Source organism: Aedes albopictus, chromosome 3 (genome assembly GCF_035046485.1).
Source record: "Aedes albopictus strain Foshan chromosome 3, AalbF5, whole genome shotgun sequence".
Taxonomy (NCBI): domain Eukaryota; kingdom Metazoa; phylum Arthropoda; class Insecta; order Diptera; family Culicidae; genus Aedes; species Aedes albopictus.
The window spans coordinates 343096336-343111182 of NC_085138.1; the positions used below are offsets into that span (position 1 = coordinate 343096336).

The following is a 14847-nucleotide window of genomic DNA, read 5'->3' on the forward strand; positions in this document are numbered from 1 at the left end:
CCATTTTGACGGAAAGCGGTGCGATAACTGCAAATTTGTTGCACTTACCGGACTTGCAGTTAGAAAGCATTGCAGTTAAACCGCTTGCGCCGACCGAACGTCTACTGTATACAAAAAAGCTTGCTTTCCACCACCAGGTTCGCTAGTGTCCAGCAATCAAACGAGCGGTTCTTTTGGGTTCATTCAAATATTACGTAACGCAAAATTTGGCCATTTTAGACCCCCTCCCTCCCCCACGTAACAACTTTTGTATGGGAAATTTTGAAATTTTGTATGAAACGTAACAAAGCGCTAGACCCCCTCCCTCCCCCTTTAGCGTTACGTAATATTTGAACGAACCCTTTCGTGATGAAGATTCACCCCCGTGGTTCAGCCTAACATTTACCTTAACAAACTCCGACAATCAGTTCTCTCCGATCGTTGTTTTTCTCTCTTTCACCAACACCACAGCCGCTCTTCTGCTCAGTAGTGTTCGTGCCGATGATGAAGATGACGACTGCTCGCTGGAAAGAGTTTCCAACTCTTTCAAATTTGAGTTTTTGTTTGAAAATGGAAGACGTCCGAATCTGTTGCTCGGTTTGTTTTTATAGTTTTTTGGTGGAAAAATCGTTTTAAATGTTCCGAAACCGGTCGTAAAACGTGCGTGAGTGTGTCCGCGAGTGTTTTTCCGCCTTTTGGAAGTGAATTTTATCGGTTTCGGTGCCGAAAAGGACGAGTTTCTAGTGACACGGCTGCAGTCTCTGTGCTTTCTTTGGAATATTTTGCTGCTGGCTGGATTCGATTTTCATGTGTATGTATGTATTTTACTTACTTTTTTTTTTCTCACCGACTTCGTCGTTGTCCGCCGTCGCCGTAGAATGGTAGTGGTAAATCAACAGCAACAAACAGTGCCAGGAGCAGGAGTGTTGTGGCATCTTTGCGTGCCTTTTCCTTTAGTCACCCCTTGCGTTTCCCCTTCCATCAGCCGGCCGGTGCACAGAATGTTGTCCTAGCCCGGTGGATATTTTATGATGCGGTGGACCTTTTGGTGGGCTAAAAAACCTGGATGGGCGGGAATCCTCAGGGAATTTTATTTACCAGGGAAAACCCTGGAATAATCATGGTTTATCTTGAATATTTACAGAGGAAAATATCGCATTGGGTCGTATCTTGGGATAAAAAGTAATGAACTTTACTATTTGTAGATCTACTCTGAAGAAAAATCAAGCATAATTTTTCAAATCGACGTATCTAACTTTTTCACTGATCTGAGTAAATTCATGATCAATGTTGACGACCATTTCACTAAAATAGTTTTTCATAAAAAGACTTTTCATAAGTTTTATCGTGCTTAACATCACCAGGGATATAGCACGCACTAGGTAAGAAACAAAACCTACTCATTCCATATCATTTTCACAAAGAATTTTGACAAAAATACACATACACCGGGTTGATTAGAGATACGTCATGCCAGATACGTCGCTTTTGTATGGTGCCAGTTTGGTGTATCTGTTACTTTTGATTTTGGCTAGATACGTCGTTTGGTTTTCTCATATATCAAAACGGTGTATCTATCAGTTAAGTTGTAAACATCAAAATAGTTAGATACGTCGTTTCGAAAAATATGCTTAGTTAATCAAATTAAGCAATAAATCATCAAACAGTGATGTGCATTCTTCAATTTGCTTTATGAATCATGCATGCAGCAGTTAACCCGGATTTGTTTACATTCTCGAGTTACGTCGGATTGAAAAGTTATGCTTGAAATGTCCATAGAGTTTATGAATTGTAATTTATTTATTTGACTACGATAGCCTGCTAGTTACAAAACTTTTGCTCATGTCAAGGAACCGGAAATTGTCAAGGAAATTGTTGGAATGAAAAAAAAAAATCGTGAACACTGCATAGTTTGCTTCTTTCGAACATGAGCTTTTACTACAAGTTTGCACTGAGAACTGTCAATACAAATATGTTACCTTAATTAGGGTTCTTACTGGAAGCTTGTAGTTCCGTGAAGATAACTGCAGATGATTATTCGGAAGCAAGAAATCTGAATAACCGAAATTAATCAAGAAATTTCCGAAACTTCCGTGAGTTGCTCCCGGCATTTGTACAGAAGTTTCAGTTGGGATATTTCCTAGCGTTCTCGCGGGATTGCTTTTAAATTATTATTATTATTATTATTATTATTATTATTATTATTATTTATTTTTAACTAAAAATTTGGAAGAGGGAAAAACCCCTTTGAGTGATTTCCATCTTTGAAATCTCTCTCAAAGAGGCACAAAACCTCTTCTTCTTTTCCAACACATTACAATAAATAACTTAAAACTAAAGGCTCTTGCGGAAACGATCCATAACTAAGCCAGAATCTTCAAATGTCCTAACCAAGCTGGCAAAGAGGAATCGTCATCGGAATCGGATTGCTTTTGAAATTCCACATGAGATGTCTTGAGCTCTCTCAGAAGATTGCTTCCGGTGTTGGTCCTGGAATGTTTCTCGGAGTTTATCTGGACTTTCTCCTAAGATTTCCTATGGTTTGCCTTTTTGGGATTTCTGCAGGAACTATTGCTGATATTTCTTGTGAAGTTTTTCCCGTGGTCCTGAACTTTCTACAAGCATTTATTTGTAGGGTAAGAAATCAAGCTTTGAACTAGTCAAATTGTAATCTTAATTTGAACCATTTCTAAATTCATTAAAATGATACACTTTTTGGGCAAATCTTGTCCCAAAAAGATTGGTAAATGGGTTCTCGTAATATAACCTGGTAGAATTGACTTTAAAAGCATTGAACGAAGCGATTTTTTCATTGAAAATAAGAAATTGAAAAATCACTGCGATTTCACCCATTTCCCCCCAGAGGAAGCACATTTTCGGTGCACTCGTACAGCTCACGCATTGTATCACACGCAATAAGTGAATACGTTAATTGAAAGCAAATTCATCGTAGAATCGACTAATCGAATAATATTCCACATTATTTGTCATAAAATTAGGGTAGGTAATCAAACTTTGAACCATATTGCGGCTTTCTGAAGCAGTGCAAATTTTAAGTGATTTTTTCTCCCACATGGAAATAATTTACTACGGCAAAATCGTATGTACATGAAAGCCACGGGTATAAGCTTTCTGTTAAATGGTAAAAAGTTTGTATTTGCACCGAATTTCATTGAAATATTCGATTTTTCATCAACAATGATTTTAATCTTAATTTGAACCATCGTAATCATAATTTGAACCAATTTTAATCTTAATTTGAACTACTGGCGGCAGCAGCTCGAGCAACTCACAAAACAGCCAATTCTATGCTAAACAATTAAAAATCACATGAATCTGCTAATTCGCATACCTATATTTCATTAGGCAGTGGAATCTCACCTCAGAATGTTCGAAATTCTTTAGGAATTCGGAAACTAAATTTGGAATTTTCCATCCCCCAAGAGTAAACAAAGCAACCACTAGCGCAATCTACAGGCCAACACTAGAAGCTCACCCCCGTTTACTAGTTCAAATTTAGATTACAAATGGTTCAATTTAAGATAACATTCTCCAAGTAAGAATCACTTAAATTTGATAATTTTATGACAAATAATGCGGAATATTATTCGGTTGGTCGATTCTACGATAAATAAGCTTTCATTTGACGTATTCACTTATTGCGTGTGATGCAATGCATGAGCTGTACGGGTGCACCGAAAATGGGCTTTCTCTGGGGGGAAATAGGTGAAATCACAGTGATTTTTCAATTGCCTGTTTTCCATGACAAAAACGCTTTTTTCAATGCTTTTAAAGTCCATGTTAACAGGTTATATTACGGAAAGCTGTTTAACATCTTTTTCGGGACAATATTTGCCTAAAAAGTACGTCGTTTTAATGAATTTCGAAATGGTTCAAATTAAGATTACAATTTGACTAGTTCAAAGTTTGATTTCTTACCCTATCAAAATTACGTAATTATTACTCGGAGAATCTTATCTTGAATTGAACCATTTGTAATCTAGATTTGAACTAGTGAGAGGGGGCGAGCTTCTAGTGTTGGCCTGCAGACTGCGCTAGTGGCTGCTTTGTTTACTCTTGGAAGATGAAAAATTCCAAATTTTGTTTCCAAATTTCTGAAGAATTCCGAACATTCTGAGTTGAAATTCCACTGCCTAATGAAACATAGTTATGAGAATTAGCAGATCCATGTAATTTTGGGTTGTTTAGCATGAAATTGGCTGTTGTGGGAATTGCTTGAGCTGCTGCCGCCAGTAGTTCAAATCTAGATTAAAATTGGTTCAAATTATGATTACGATGGTTCAAATTAAGATTAAAATCATTATTGACAAATAATTGAATTTTTCAATGAAATGTGGTGCAAATGTAAACTTATTACCACTTTACGAAAAGCTAATACCTGTGTCTTTCATATACCTGAGACTTCACCGTAGTAAATTATTGCCATGTGGGTGAAAAAATCAGTCAAAATTCCCGATGCTTCAGAAAACCGCATTTTGGTTCAATTCATGATTACCTACCCTAGTTCACAGAATTTCTTGCAGGGATCCTCCTGAGACTATTTTTTTACAAAATTTCTCGGGATTGTTCCCAGAACACTTACCGATGGAAATTGTCACAATATTCTAGGTGTTCCATCAAGAATTTCTTTATTATTTGCTCCCAGAGTTCTTGTAGGTATTTTTCCTGGAGTTTTTTTCTTGCTCGAAATGTTTCCTGGGATATCTTACAAAATTCACTGACAGAAGGAATCCACAACAAATCTTGCGAGAAATCTCTAGATGGACTTTGGATGAAATCCTGGGAAAAACATGGACATTTCAGAAAAACAAAATTCGGGAATAAATCGGAACGAACTATCTAGAAAATTCAAGGAAGAACTGAAAATCTCCAACAAAAATCATGGGCGGAGCTACGCGCGAAACCCTGATTAAAAATTTAAGAGAAATATCCTTGTAAACTTCTCTGGAAGAAATCCCTTCCCTGGAAGAACATTAACTAAAATCTCTCAAAAATCACGAGAGAAACTGTTGGAAATCTATTTTGGAAAATCACTACGAGAAATTTCTGATGGAACTTTGGATGAAATTAGGAAAGCTCTCCTTGGAGGAATCCTGCGAGAAACTCTAGAAGCATATAAGAGAAAGCTCTAGAAGAAATTCCGGAAACAGCTTTCAGAAATCCCGAAAGAACATCGAAAAAATCTTGGAAGGAACTATTCATGGGAGCAAATACGTTAAAAACCTCGGGATAGAAAATTAGAAGAACCGGATAAAACCAGAAAAAAAAACTCGAGAAAAAAAAACCTTTGATAAATTCACAAATTCAAGCAAGAAATCGCAAGTACAATTATGTGAGAAACTGCAAAAAAAAAAGCAAATGAATTGTGGTAGATGTCCAAGGAGGAATTCGGAAAAGGATTCATGGAAGAATCGTGGAAAGAATTTCGAGAGAAATTCTGCCGTGTGCAGCATAGGTATTCCCATAGAGCATGGGACAACTATGCTGCACAAGGCAGAATTCTGAATGGAATTTCTGAACGAATTCTGGGTATCAGGTATCAGTAGGTCGGTTCCAGAGGCACGTTCTCCTCGATTACATATCAAATGATACGAAGTTCCATAATCGGATTCACAGCTATCACATACAAATGAATCAGCTTGCTGAATATGCGCCATGTTAAAGCTGAGTCGGTAGTGACCAGTCAATGCTTTTACTAGCATGCTGCAACTCTGCTTAGATAGATTTGTTAGATACTTCGTCACCCCTAGAAATGGCTCAGTACAATACAATTTTGTTTGGCGACACGACTCCAAACTATTCCAGTATTGTTTGTGCTAAGTGGCGGCAGCCCAGGTTCTGAAGCTTTACTCAACACTTCGATACCGGAATAGCTGACTCAGGGCCAATGAAGTCATGTGATGCTCCAGCTCGACCTAACTCTTCAGCCATTTCATTTCCAACGATGGAAGAATCGCCAGCTACCCATACAAGGTGAACAGCATTTGCTGATATCAGCTCCTCGATTTGAGTTCGACAAGCGATAACTATCTTTGACCTAGAGTTGGCCGAAGCAAGTACTTTAATAGCAGCCTGTCTATCTGAACAGGAGTATATTACTTTGCTCATTACGTGCTGCTGAAGTGTCGATTGCACTCCGCACATAAGAGCAAAGATTTCGGCCTGAAAAACGGTGCAGTGTCTACCAAGTGAGTAAGACTGATACCGCCTTAGCTCACGGGAATAAACACCAGCATCTGCTCGACCTTCGAGAAGGGAGCCATCAGTGTAACATACGATGCCGTCTGAAATACTTCTTTCCAAGTATCCAGATGTTCATTCTTCCCGGGAAGAGAATTTCGTGGAAAATGTCCTATATGGAAAATTACAAGCAAGTGTAAGATCATTTGGAGCAAGGACAATTTTGTCCCAAATCACTAAAAGTGGAAACAACGAGGTGTGTGTTGATGTGCGGTTCACAGGAGTTTCCTCTAGTAGACCGAGTACCCGTAGACGGTAAGTGCAAGAAAGTGCTTCTTGTTTGAGATGAATGTGTAGTGGAGCAACGTCAAAGAGAGCTTCGAGTGCTGCCGTGAGAGTTGGAGAGAACGATCCAGACATCGCCATTAGGCACATCCTTTGGAGATGGTCTAACTTTGATTGGACCGTTCTCATTTCGCCCTTCTGCCACCACGCAAGACATCCATCAGTCAATATTGGCAGTTATGTAAATCCATTTGTAATATTTGGCTTTTAGACCAAAAGTTTTACCAAAGGTTCGCCGGCATTGTCCGAAGGTCATACAATCTTTCTAGATTCTGAACTCAACATTAGGTGTCCAGGAAAGCTTGGAATCTAGAATGCTCAAACGTACTTTACCTGATCAGTCACATTGATTTCAGAATCAATGGGACACAAAGGTCGAACACCATTACGGTTTCGCTTTTCCGTGAAAAGAACAATAGATGTTTTACTCGGATTTACCGAAAGGCGACATTGGCGACTCCAACCCTCAACTATCTAAAGGGCGCTTTGAATCAGGTCGAAAAGAATGATGATGCACATACCGACTAACAATGTTAGGTAGTCGTCGGCAAAACCATAAGTAGGAAAACCGCTATTATTGAGTTGCCTCAATAGCGTATCTGCTACGAGTTTCCACAAAAGTGATGATAAGACTCCCCCTTGGGGGCATCCACATGTACAAACACTCAATTTCCTAATCGCTGCTTGACGCAATGTCGAGAAGAGATGTCGGTTCTAGAGCATTTGGTAAATCCTATTGGAAATCTTCGGAGATATACCATGACTCCGTGCGGCTTCCAATATGGCATCGAAAAGCACGTTGTCAAAGGCACCCTTGGATATCTAAGAAAATACTCAAGCAGGATTGCTTTTGAGCGAATGCCTTCTCGATATCGTAAACAACTTTGTGTAAAAGAGTCACAGTGGACTTTCCAGATTGGTAAGCATGTTGGTTCACATGAAGAGGCACATTGGCCAGATGAACAAACTGATAGGTCTGAAACTCTTTGCTTCTTCATGCAACGCACGACCCACTTTCGGAATGAACTTTACAGTAATATCCATTCCGCCAGGATTTGGGAATATACCCTGTAGCAAAACTGCAAAAAAGTAGTTTTTTTTTAACATCCTCTCTCCTCTTCTTGGCGTAACGTCCTCACTGGGACAAAGCCTGCTTCTCAGCTTAGTGTTCTATGAGCACAGAACTTCCACAGTTATTAACTGAGAGCTTCCTCTGCCAATGACCATTTTGCATGTGTATATCGTGTGGCAGGCACGAAGATACTCTATGCCCAAGGAAGTCAAGGAAATTTCCTTTACGAAAAGATCCTGGACCGACCGGGAATCGAACCCGTCACCCTCAGCATGGTCATGCTGAATACCCGTGCGTTTACCGCCTCGGCTATATGGGCCCTTTAAACATGTTTAAAATAATCAAATCCCTTCTGAAGCAAAATAGGATAAATCCCATCTGCCCCAGGAGAATTGAAAGGAGCAAAGCTGTTTAGTGCCCATTCAATCGATTCTAAAGTTATGATACTAAAGAATCATAACTACAAGAAAAGACATCAGGTTCATCCGAAGATATAATATCCACACATCCGAGGAAGTGTGTACTGAATATATTCCAAAACTCATCAGAGGAAGTGAACACCATTTGGCAAACGAAGTTCGTTCACTTGAAAATCCTTAGATTTTGCCAGGATTTTGTTCAACTGACTGACTTCACTCAAACTGGAAACATTTGTAGGTACAAAGGTTTTTCCAGCCGGATCGTTCAGCAGACCGAAGAGCTTTCTGGTAGGCCTTGCGAGGCGACGTAAAAGCCTCCGATCCAGCCGAACGTCGTCTGTTCCAACTCATTCTATATTGTTTCCTGAGCATCGGCAGATCAGAGTCCCACCAAGGGGTTCCTCTTGTGGTCTTCACAGACCGCAAAGAGCAAGCTTCTTCAAAAGCTTCTATGATGAAGGTCGTTGTAGTATCAACGGCATCATCTAAGTCACTTGGAGTGTCAATGGATGGTGAGTATCCATGAAATTTGGCCGCAACCAAATCAGTAAAAAGATTCTTAATCTGGCACATTCGTGACTAATTCTGCTAGAGCGAAGCGTTATGTCTAACACTTCCTCTCTAGCAGATACCATGAAGGTTGGGCGATTGCCTGTGTTAAGTAATCCAAGATCTGTACTACTTACGTATTCCATCACACTGGGGTATCTCAAGTTAATGTCTGTGGTATCCCAGAAGATATGGTGAGCATTAGCATCACTGCGGAAGGCCTTAACTTCGCCACTCCCAACGATTCAACGCATTTACTCAATCCCCCTAAATTAAAACGGTTGGTACGATTGTCCCCGTTTCTTCTGCAATCAAATTCAAAAAATTGCGTCACTCATGTTATTCATAAGTAAATGATCTGATTGCCTTATTTTTTTTTGGATTTTCTTCAAATCTGCACAGTGGGCCTGACCATTTTATTACTTGTGTCATCGTTGATACTTATGCCGTAAATATTGATTACTGCCAAAAAAATATCAAAAGAAATATTGGAATTTCCAGGAAGCTTTTCAATACTGGTTCTGCAAGCGCTAGAATAGAATAGAATAGAACTAACTAAAAATAACTAGCCTAAAAGTGCGATCAACGGCCGAGATATACACATCTCACCATATGGCATTGGAAGAATCTAGGAATAAGGTAACGTTCGAAACTCAACACCCAAAACGAGGAAACACACATTTTCCGATAATTCGATAAGTCCCATCTGTTTCCAGCGGTTCCATCGGAAATCTGTTGCTTATCATCGTGTCTAGTTGCTCCGCCCAAGAAGCAGCACCTTTTTTTTTGGAAACCCAAATTAGAGAGTTTACACACGCTTTACCTTCGGTGCCGAAGGTCTCTGCTGCTAAATACCACATGAACCGCATGAACGCAAACACCCATCAACACATATGGAGGACTGCGGTGGCGACGGTGGCAAGGAGGAAGCCTGATGCCGGACGGCTGGAGAACGCAGTTCTCACATTACAACCGCTGGCTGAACTGTTGGGCACGGAATGAGGATTGGTGGTGGAGGCGCGGCAGCGGTGGCCACTGTTGCTCCGTTTATGGTGGCCGTGGGTTTACATATACAAACAAGGCCGCGTAGCACCATCAACCACCAGTCAGCAGCACACACCAGCTTTCCTTTCCTCCACGGATGGCGGCGGCGATGGTGGATGATGATGATGAAGCTGCTTCGCTAGATATAGAATATGAATCCAAGCAAAACCGACTGACAACGACAAGAAAACACACATCGGCTTCTCATCACAACATAGCAAGGGGCTGTTCATAAACCACGTAGACTTTTTGGGGGGAGGGGGGGGTCTGGCCAAAGTCTACGCTCCATACAAATTTCAAAATTTTTGTATGGACAAAAGTCTACGAGGGGGGAGGGGGGGGGGGGTCTGTGATGGCCAAAATTTGGTCTACGTGGTTTATGAACAGCCCCCAAGCATAACAGCCAACAGCATCGGCTCGGGCTCTGGAAGGAAGCGAATAAAGACCTTAAACCGTTCGCCGCTCTCCCATACGCTAGTATCAGATCAGATCTAGATTGCACAGTGGGCAAAAATGGATTGAAAGTTGTAACTGAAACCACTGATTCATAACACTATTTTTTTCTTAATTCTATGTAGGGTCTGAGTGCCATAAGTAATTTCACGCTCCCAAATTAATCATATTCGAAAACAAGCAGTTACGACACGAATTGATTCCGTTCTTTTTGTTTCCATGCGTGCTCACGTCTAGCAAAAAATTTAAAAAAAAATAGAAATTTAGGTGCAGGTGTGACCGACCCCGGGATTAATTTATCAATTCCTTTTTGAAAATAGACCACTGTTTCGCTAAAATTCAGGCATTTTTTTAGAATGTAGTAGTATTTGCTTACGCAGAAATTACAGACATTCGAAAATTTGCATTATATCCGATAGCCAAATCGCTCTAATCATGGACGTGGACCTCTAAACATGTATTAGTTCACTCCAACTGTTAGCTCGCCGTTATCAGGTGAAGCTGTTTTGGGTTCCAGGGCACTGTGGAATTGATGGAAAAGACCAAGTCGGTATGCTTGCAAGACATGGTTCGTCTCTCCAATTCATAGGACTAGAACTGTTTAAGATAGAGCACTCTGTTTGTTTTCTCAGAATGTTTTTTTTTATCTGTATTAACGAGATTTTTAGCCCTGGGCTAGTTCGCCTCGGGACCCACGCTTTACTTCCCTTCCGAAGGAAGAACTCAGAATGGAATTTAAAACATAGGAACATCCAAACTGGAAAAACACCACTTTTGTGAGACAGTCCAAATGTTTTATAAGCCAAGATTTGCAAACACTTGCAAAATCTTAGAGCTTTCAAAACGAGATCTAAGTACTTTTACTCGCCTTCTAACAGGTCATTACCGTTATCATCTGAAGCTAATTGAGTCCTTCAAATTTTATCTCACGAAACCTATTGCAAGCTTATCCATATACGGAAGACCAAAAGTTGTTTACAAATTCTTAACACGAGGATTTTGAACATAAATCACTACCACACAGGTATTTGGATTGGTTCATTGGAAAACTTCAGGATGATGTCTGTCGCTTTTGTGACATAGATAAAGAAGACTTAGAACATTTGTTATGCTGTTGTCCGGCAATTGCTACTAAAAGAATTAGGTTCTTCGACAGGGGACTGATAGAACCCCTTGGTGTGGAACAAACCCCTATGCAGTAGTGTTGGGAGGTATGGCGTTCAGTCTTTGGAGGAATAACTCAAAAACGGATTCTTAAGCTTTCAGAGTAAAAGTGGCACCAAAACGGGCAACTGCTTCCGGATATTTCAACCAAAGGAACACCGCCGCTGGCGGCAGACGATACGTTACGTCTGGGACAAATGTGGCCTATGCTGTGTGTGGCTCATACGGACGAAAAAACGGAGCATAGTTAATTCCCAGAAGAAGGCACAATATAGCGACCGAAACGTCGGATGAAAGCTCAAGAATCCGTTTTTGAGTTATTCCTCCAAAGACTAAACGCCATACCTCCCAACACAATCATCAACAGTCGAAATTCTAAGAAAGTCAAACCTATGCAGTAGTACAGTTCATCCGAACTGTCGCACCGTGTTGGGATCGGGACTACGGTCCAGGTTTGTCAACTTGAATCTAATAACTGATCGCAATGACTTAGATACCCCACAACCCAACTAACATTTTGATGACCATTTAGTCTTGTAGAGGTTTTGATATCCGTGATAAATCCTTAAACCTTTCAATTTGGTTTTATACTGGTTCTAAGAACCCCTTCTAGTCTATTTGACTAAAAAATGTTACTTACATGGGAAGGGCTAAACAAAATCCAACGGCAGCGTTTGTCTCTTCTTGGAACACACGATGAAACACGAAGCTCTGACTGCATGCATTTTTTGTTCTACGCCTTACATTCATGTTCATTTAGTGAACTATGTTTGTGTTTACAGCGTTGTGCTTAGTATTAATTCAGATTGACCTTCATTGGGGCATATTCGTTCAACAGCGAGTGTTATAGGTTTTACGTCGGAGCGACGGTAACGTACGTTGGACAGCTAAAAGAAAATCGAAAAGAAAGAGCGGTGCGGGAGTTCCCATTGGCTTTTTACTGGTACTGTTGATTTTGTTCTTTTTCCGTGACAAAATAAAGAATACATTTCTGAGTATTTTCGTGCCTCCGTATAAATTAGAGTAAGTGGTTAACTTATAGTGGGTTCACCATGAATGAGGATGAACCATCAGTCAAGAAAAAGTAGATTTTACATAGGAAATCTATCTTTTATAAATGACAAATTCATCCATATTCATTCAACTCATCCAGTCTATAGCTTGCGACTTAGAGTGCGACTTTATGTTAATAAGAACAATTATTTTAGGAGTCTAACAGCATTATGCAAATACAAATTTGGAGCATGATGCAAATAGTTAGGCCGTTTTCAGCGGTGATCTATATTTTTGGTCCAAATTCATAAAATTCTTAACATTTGGAACGCTGAAAATATGCCAAATTCCGCTTAGCTCCACCGGTGTTTGTTTTAAATTCCAAATTGCGCATGTTTCGTCAATGATATTTTAAAAGCAGAAGAATTTGTCCTATTGAATATATTTTATTTACGAAGATATCGTAGTTCCTGAGGATAACTCATGATAACGGTAAGAATCTAGGGATTCCGGAGAAAACTGTTATTTCCGGGTGTATGAGAATGCCCATGAGATTCAATACAATGCTAATGATTCCGGAAACAAAACCGAAAAGCAAATTGTTGGAAAATCTCCAGAGCGTAAATTTTAAGAAATTCTCCAGAAATTTCCCCGGAAAATGCTCCAGGAATTCCTCCGACAAGTTCCCTCGAAAAATGTCCATGTAGTTTCTCCGTGAATTCCGCCAGAAGTTCTTCCGAGAATTGCTCCAGGAGTTTATACGATCATTGCTTTAAGAGTTCTCCCGGGAATTGCTTTATGAGTGCCTCAGAAAATTGCTCGACGAGTTTCTCAGAGAATCCCTTCAGAACTTCCTCCAGGAGTTCTTCCAATAATCGCTTCAGGAGTTCCTCCAGGAATTACTCCACGAGTTTCTCAGAGAATTCCTCCGGGAAATGCTTCAGGCGTTCTTCTGCTAATTGCTCCAGCAGTTCCTCCGGGAATTGCTTCAGAAGTTCATCCGAAAATTTCTCCAGGATTTCCTCCGTAATTGCTCCAGGGTTTCCTCCAAGAACTACTTCAGAAGTTCCCACAAAAATTGATCCTGGAGTTTCTTCAGAAGTTACTCCAAGAGCTCCTCCGGGAATTGCTCCAGGAGTTTCTCCGAGAATACTTCAGGAAATTCCTCCAGGAGTTCCTCCAAGAATTGTTTTAGAAGTTCCCCTGAAAATTGTTTCTGGAGTTTCTCCGAGCATTGATCCAGGAGTTCTGCCGGAAATTACTCTACGAGTTCCTCCAGGAATTGCTTCAGGAGTTTCTCCAGGAATTGCTCCAAGAATTGTTTTAGAAGTTCCCCTGAAAATTGTTTCTGGAGTTTCTCCGAGCATTTATCCAGGAGTTCTGCCGGAAATTACTCTAGGAGTTCCTCCAGGAATTGCTTCAGGAGTTTCTCCAGGAATTGCTCCAAGAGTTCCTCCAGGAATCATCAGAAAGTTCTTTCTGGAGTTCCTCCAACAGTTTTTGTGATAGTTCATCCGGGAGTTCTTCTGAGAATTCTTATAGGAGTGCTTCTGGGAGTTCCTGGGGTAGTTCCTCCGGGAGTTCTTCTGGGATTTTTTATGAGAGTTTTACAGCGATTCTTCCAGGAGTTCCTCCAAGTATTTCTCCAGGAGTTATTCCGGGAAGTTCTCCGGAAATTCCTCCAAGAGCTCCTCCGAAATGCTCTGCATGAGTTCCTCCGGCAATTCATTCAAGAGTGACTTCGAAAATTTATCCAAGTTTCTGCGGAAATTCCTTTGGGAGTTCCTTCAGAAATTACTCGTAGAAGTTCGAGATTTTTTTCAGGAGTACCTCCGGGAATTCTCCCAAAAGTTTTTCGAGATAGAGACTCAACTGTCCTTCAAAATATCATCATAGCACAGACAAACAGACGTCTCACTCTACTCACTTCCCATCGTTTACCTTTTAAACGGATTATTCAAATATTAAATTAAATTCTACATTCTTATAATGTGGAGTGCATTCTTGCGCACTGTGCATCAGTGAAAGTTGTCGCCGTGTATAGTTTTTGAACCGTTGTCGTCGTCGTAGCTGACGAGATATACGTGTCAATCTGCAGTTATGTAGTTATTATGTAGAACCTTCTCTGGTAAAGAAGGCCACATACCGACTGCCGCTGCCGGCAGAGCTGGGACTGGAAGTGCTGGAGATACGGGAGAATGAGGAGTTTCGGATTATTAATTTTCTGCTCGAGGCTGAATTCCATCATCACTCGGCTCGGTTGATATCTTGGTGGGAATCGAAGACCAGCACTACGATGGCGTTCGCGCACTGGCCAACTCGGGTAGAGAAGAATAACAAACGAGGAGCATATTTCGTCTTTTGAATAGGTTTTATTTTTAATATACCTATCTTATATATCTTATCTTATATCTATATATATAAAAATGTAGTGGCATACGTGGGACCGCGCATAACTTTCGAACGGAAGGTCCGATTTAGGTCGTCTAAGTTTTGTTCTCTTAGTTTTCACCCAAGGAAGGTTTATGAGGCAAAAAACATGGAAAAATTGAGAGTTTTTGAAATTCGATCTTCCATACATTTTGACCGGGGACTCTTGGTCTTGGCTAGAATCTTGAAACGTCAAAA

At 40.4% G+C, this 14847-nt stretch overlaps 1 protein-coding gene across 6 annotated transcripts in view; it reads left to right on the plus strand.

Annotated features, from left to right (window-relative positions):
- Positions 1 to 495: 495 nt before the first annotated feature.
- LOC109412060 (membrane-associated guanylate kinase, WW and PDZ domain-containing protein 1) overlaps positions 496 to 14847 on the plus strand; it is a 57669-nt gene continuing 43317 nt past the window's right edge. For 4 of the 6 annotated variants that reach the window (XM_062843134.1, XM_062843138.1, XM_062843132.1 and 1 more), the window contains exon 1: positions 496 to 790. The gene's annotated coding sequence lies outside the window, so the exon portion shown is untranslated. Of the gene's footprint in view, positions 795 to 14847 lie in introns of all 6 variants that reach the window. The other 2 variants (XM_062843133.1, XM_062843139.1) reach the window with 2 other exon arrangements.